Genomic DNA, 6,640 nt, shown 5'->3' on the forward strand with positions numbered 1-6,640 from the left:
CAATATGCTTTATATCGCCTTTAGATTACTTACGATACCTAATACAATGTAAGAGATATGTAAATAGTTGTTGTACTGCAGTGTTAAGGGAATAGTGATGATTAAAAGAAGTTCTATCCATATTCATTACACACATTTCCCCCCAAATGTTATTGATCTGTGATTGAGTGAATCCAAGAGGCAGAACCCCATGGGCGTGGAGGACCCATGGGTTGTTGGTTCCACTTTGTATATCCCTGTTTTTACCATTCCACTGATTTGTGTTATCAGTGTGTTTTGTGAATTGCTATAAATCATGTAAATCTTTGTTAAAACACAGCAAGTTGTATTCTTTTTCTTTTGTTAATAACCCAATGCCACAGATTTGTTAAACTGTAAAGAGATTTATTTTGGCTTCTGGTTCTGTGTTGAAGGTGAGGGCCCACGTTTGGCAATAGCCTTTCTTTTCGTCCCTCCCTTTGTGTGTGTGTGTGTGTGTGTGTGTGTGTGTGTGTGTACATTTGTATGTGTGAGGGTTGGTGCATGTATGCCGTGGTGTGCATATGGAGGTCAGGGGACAGCCTCTGGTATTGTCGTTCCCTTTCCACCTTGTTTGAGACAGGGTCTATTGTTCACTGCTGAGTACGCCAGGCTTGCTGGCCCGTGAGTTTCCAGAAATTCTCCTATCTCCACTTCTTATCTCTTGGTAGGAGCATTCTGGCATTACAGCTGTATTTACTACTGTGTCTGGCTTTTACATACATTCTGGAGATTTGAACTCAGATTGTAAAGTTTGTGAATGCTTTGCCCACTGAGGCACTTCCCCAGTCTCCTGGCAGAATCTTAAGGTGGTGCAGGGTGGTATGTGACAAGAGACAGGGAATCTATATGTGTCTTTTCTGGTCTTTCTCAAGATAAAACTACTAGCATTCCAATCATGGGGCCTCCACCCTGATGACTTTTTAAAATTGTGATCAGTTTCCAAAGGCCCTACCTTTAAGCACTCATGTTGGATTAATATTCCATCCTTTTAATAACTCACAATGAGGATTAAATTCCAACCCATGATGCTTGGGAGACACAAACCACATCCAAACTATAGCACAGGGCATAGAGGGGTATAGGTGTGCACTTTGCACTGTGGTTGTCATTAAGTCAAGTTCATGGGGCTCATATTAGTTTCTTAAGTTGCTGTAATAAAATGCCACACTTGGTGGTTTAATAAAATGAGTTTATTTCTCACATTTCTGGAGGTCAAAATTTCAAATTCACTGTCACTGGACTAAAATCAGGGTATCACAGGGCTGTGCCCTCTTCAGAGACTCTGGGGAGAATCAGTTCTTTGACTCTTCCAACTTCTAGTGGCTGCAGGCTTTCATTGACTTGAGGCCATGTCATTTCAGCCTTCAAGACTGATACCTTCAAATATTGCTCTGTTCCCTGTACTCATTGACTTTTCCTCTGTGTGTTAGATCTCACACTGATTCTCTTAAAATATATACATGATTATATTTATGACCCTTCTGACTAATCCTGGTGCTCTTCCTTTCCAGATCCTTAATTTAATCACATATTTGAAGACCCCTTTCTAATATAGTATAATGCTTAAAGATTTCAGGATGAGGACCTGATATTCTTGTGGAATATGTTATAGGACAGAGTTCGTAAAAAAATCACCAACATCACTTTAAGAAAAGTAGCAAGGTAAATTTTAATTTCTGATCGGCCGGGCTGTCTATCTCGGGAGTAGAAGCAGCCCTGATGATTGTCAGGTCAGAGTTTTTATAGGATTACAGAATTATTAAAACAGGACATTTGTGAACCAATCAGGTTTGTACAACATAGCAGAATTTTGACCCTATTAATCAACAACCAATCATTATACAGACAAGTGATACAGTCATATAACTTGGCAATCAACTTTGTGACCTTAAAACTAGCCAACTGTTTTAGCCATAATAAATATAATAAGACAGTCAAGGTAAATGACTTCTAGGTGGTTATACAATAACAAGATAACAAGGGTGGTCTTATGCCCTGTGTCAAGGCGACCCAAGACACCAAGCGGGTTAGTTAGATGTGTAGTGTCTGGAATTAGCACACTCCATGATTCATGGCTAGGGCAATTTTCCAAGGCCCAAGGTTGCCCACCATTTCCTTTTGGTGTGGACCAAAGTTGCTGCTAAAATGGCTCTGAACAAAATGGAGTAACTTGGGGAAGTTTGCTGAGCCAGTTCAGAATACTTTTTTCCCCCAGGTAGTGTTGAGACGTGGAGACTCAAGAAGACAGTGATTATACTCAGGGGAACTTGTGAAATACCTTTTAGCTTTCACATAGTTGGAAGTTGCCAGCCCATGAAAAAGGAAAGTTGAATTATTAGGGATGTGTGTGTGTGTGTGTGGTTAGTTTTTTTCATCTTGACTCACGGCACCTGGGAAGAGGAACCTCAATTGAGAAATTACCATTATCAGATTGCCCTGTGGCCATTTCTGTGGGGCATTTTCTTAATTGCTAATTGGTGTAGGAGGGCCCAGCCCACACTGGGTAGTACTATCCCTAGGCAGTGGGTCTGGGCTATATAAGAAAAGTAACTAAGCTAGGGAAAGTCAGTAAGCAGTGTTCTTCCATGGTCTATGCTCTAGTTCCTGTCTCCAGGTTTCTGCCTTGAGTTCCTGCTTTGACTTCCCTCGATGATAGGCTGTAATTTGTAAGCCAAAGAAATCCTTCCCTGTCCCTCCCAAATTGGTTTTGGTCAGTGTTTTTTCAGAGCAGCAGAAAAGCAACTGGAATAAGGTGGGCAAACTAATAAAAGTTAGCTTTTGTGGACATTGACTTCAACAGGCCCCTTGGCTCACATTCTCTCTCTCTCTCTCTCTCTCTCTCTCTCTCTCTCTCCCACACACACACTTCTTCCTTCCTCCCTCTGTCTCTGCTTCTGCTTTGATTAAATCCATTCTCTGCCCTTTTTTATTTTTGATAAGGGCTCACTATATAGCCCAGGCTAGCCTCAAACTTGCTACCCTCGTTCAACCATTTGGGTGTTGGGTTTACTGGCATGTACCACCATGCCTGGATGCTAGTGCTTCTTTAAATATTTTATTTATTTTATTTTATGTGTATGAGTGTATTGCCTGCATGTATGTGAGTGCACCTGTATCGTGCAATGCCATGGAGGTCAGAAGAAGGCTTCGGATTCCCCTGGAACTGGAGTTAAGGATGGTTCATAGCCTCCATGGGGGTGCTGGGAATCGAACTTGGGTCCTCTGCAACTTGGCTCTTAACTGCTGAGCCATCTCTCCAGTCCCTGCTAGTGCTTCTTTAAAACACTCATTTAAATCAAAGATTGCTCTAGACTGAGATACTGTCTTCTTTATTTCATATTGTAGACTTGGAATCATTAGTGGGTGGTATAGTTTGGATCATTAATGTCCCTTAGAGGCCCATATGTTAAAGTTTAGTCTCCAGCTTGGCATTATTGGACCTTTAAGAGGTGAAGCCTAGTTGAAGGTCTTAGGTTGTTGGGCATGTGCCTCCAAAGAAGAATGTGACTGTAGTTCTTTCTTTTTCCCATCCTGGCTAGGAGGTTAATTGGCTGTTTCTTCCCCATGCTTCTGCTGTGATGTGCTGTCTTGTTACAGACCCAGTGTAATATGGCCAGTTGATTAAGGACTGAAATCTCCAAAATGGTGAACCACAATAAAACTTTCCTCTTTATAAGTTTATCTCCAGGTATTTGTTATAAAAATGGAAATCTGACTAATGCAGTTGATTATGAAATCAATTTAGCTGGTCAGGATCAGCATTAAGCAAAATTAGACTAAGAAATATGAAAGTGCGTCACATTATTGTGAGTAATAATTGTTATATGAAACAATATTGTGTGCATTGAATTATAATACAAAATCTTCTTATCCTAGGTTGTGGTAACCTGGAAAGATGGCTAGAAGTGATTTAATTATTCACCATACTCTGTGGAAAATGTTCCTTGCTATTAGACAGAGCAATAATTAGAGCACATATCTACTTAAAAACATTATTTTTTTTTGAGACAGGTTCTCACTATGTAGCCCTGGCTGGCTATAGGGATTCACTATGTAGACCAGGCTGGCTTCAAGTTCGAAAGATCCACCTGCTTCTGCCTCCCAAGTACTAGAATTAAAGATGTGCCCCACCACACCTGGCCTACTTCAAATTCCTACTGTGTGGAATAGTCCCAGGGGAAGGTAGATGCACTTTAAATAGATCAATTTATAGATCATCTATTTCTATAAGTACTCATGCAGGCTCTTTTTCACTTCTGAATTTATATAAGTTCTCTCACTTTATAAAAAAGGTATATTTCTCACCTAGGCTGTGAAACTCTCCAGTAGGACAAATACAAAATCATTTTAGAATGTTTGGAGGAAGCCTCCTTTAATAATCCATCAAGGCACTATAGGGTCATCTTAAGTTTCGTCTTTCTTCTTGTCTTACATATATTCCAGCTAAGGCTGAAATATGGATGTTAGATTTGTGGCAACTGGATATTCTTTGGAAATTTCTGAAATTAGATGTATGTGTGAAGATTAGTGGTCAGTTACAGTACTTTCCTTCTCATCATCACATTTCTTCCATTCTTCTTAAGTGCATTGATTTTGAAGGAGCCTGGTGAGAACAAAGCAAAGTCAGTGTTGAAAAAAAATTGACCCTTGACTTTTTTCCCTACACACTTAAACATAAAAGAATTAATTTCGACTTTTCTCAGTACTTATCCACAGATGTGTCATTTTCTGAAAATAGAAGTAGTTTTGAGCAGCCTTACAAGGAAGTGGAGGTTGTAACACTGATAATTACAAACATAATGTGAATTCCCTTCAGGGATCTTCGTTGCTTTTCACAATACCCACACTAGTTCATATTCCCATCTGCAGGGTCTAAGAGTTCTTTCACCTCATGTCCTCTCCAACACTTGTTGTCTTTTTTTTTTCTAAAAGAGATAACATGAACTATTTAAAAAGAAAGCTGAGCACATGAATTCCAAAATTACAACTGATATGATTAAACTGAGTCAAAACAAAACTTAGGTGTGTGTGTGTGTGTGTGTGTGTGTGTGTATAAACCTATCTGCAAAAAGGAGAGATGTTGGAGTTTTAAATGATGAACTCTTCTTAGAATCAACCTCATTATCAATTCTGTCATCATGGATTTGACATATTTTTGATTTTTTTTCTTTTTTTTGGTCTCCCTGTAGCCCCAGCTGTCCTGGAGCTCACTGTGTAGTCAAGGCTGGCCTTGAACTCACAGAGATCTGCCTGCCTCTGCCTTCCAAGTGCTGGGACTACAGGTGTGCGTCACCACACCCGGCTATATTCGTTTTTATATGTATAGAAACTCATACTGAACAATGAGTTCTGGGTTGCAAAAGAGGATTTATTTTTGGAACTATTTTTTATGTCTTTGTCCATTGTGGGAATGAATTTCCTGGGAATATCTTTTGTTACAAATGGGAATGTTATTTAACCTTGTAACCAAAGTTAATCTTACATTTTGAGGTCATGTAACACTATCTCAGCTTGTTTACAGTGTAAACAATTTTACTAGGCTTTGGGCTCCTTTTGTGACCTAAACCTGTAGCTTTAATCCCTGATGAACTTTCCTTGCCCCTGACCCAGGATAAAATGTGTGTGTGTGTGTGTGTGTGTGTGTGTGTGTGTGTGTTGTTATGAAAATATCAGTACTAAAAGCAGTGAATATCATTTAAAGCAATGAATTATTGTGCTTGTGCTGCTAACAACAGGTGGGATTAGATTGGTAACATCTATTTGTGGTTGTGTATGCATGCAGTTCGGGGTCAGTAGGGGTCAGAAAGGGAAAATTCCCTGATAAGACAAGATTCCTTACTTCTTTCCTTTGTCAAGCTGGATGTACTATTTCAGTAAATACAGATCAAGTCCTTTGAAAGAAAGTTCTGAAAGAACTCTAACAAGTTTTCAGAATGGATCAGGCTCACACTTGGTTTTAACAGATGCTAAGGGTCAGGTGTCTTTGTTTAGTAACTGCCTTATTGTGGAATATCTCTGTCACAGACAAACAGTTTAAAAAACATACATGAAGGGCTGGAGAGATGGCTCAGTGGTCAAGAGCACTGGATGTTTTTGCAGAAGACCTGGGTTTGAATCCCAACACCCACATGGCAGCTCGTAACCGTTCATAACTCCAGTTCCAGGGAATCCAACACCCTGTTCTGTCCTCTATGGGCACTGCATGACATGGGTGTACTTACACACATGCAGGCATAACACTCAAACACATAAAATATAAATAAATAAAAACCCAAACACGAGTGCTATTGTTTCCTTAAAAATAATTTTTTATTTATATTTGTGTGTGTGTGTGTGTGCACGCACACACACACACATTCAGGTATGTGTGCATTGGTAGTCAGAGGGCAACTTGTGGGAGTCAGTTGTCTCCTTCTACCTTGTGGCTCCTGGGACTCAAACTCAGGTTCAGCCTTGGTGGCAAGCACCTTTCCTGTTGAGCCATCTTACCAGCCCCTGTCTTCTCAGTGGTAGCCAGGATGATTGGGGTGAGACGGCATCTCATTGTAGTTTTGTTTGTATTTCTACAATGCTAATGATGTTGCACATTTTTCATCTATTTATTGGCCATTAAACTTCA

General features: G+C 39.9%; 1 pseudogene; it reads right to left on the reverse strand.

Annotated features, from left to right (window-relative positions):
- Nucleotides 1-5,324: 5,324 nt before the first annotated feature.
- LOC115068535 lies at nt 5,325-5,441 on the reverse strand (annotated as a pseudogene).
- Between the last annotated feature and the right edge of the window lie 1,199 nt (nt 5,442-6,640).

The sequence above is a fragment of the Nannospalax galili genome, unplaced genomic scaffold, assembly GCF_000622305.1.
Source record: "Nannospalax galili isolate Female #2095 unplaced genomic scaffold, S.galili_v1.0 scaffold307, whole genome shotgun sequence".
Classification (NCBI taxonomy): Eukaryota; Metazoa; Chordata; class Mammalia; order Rodentia; family Spalacidae; genus Nannospalax; species Nannospalax galili.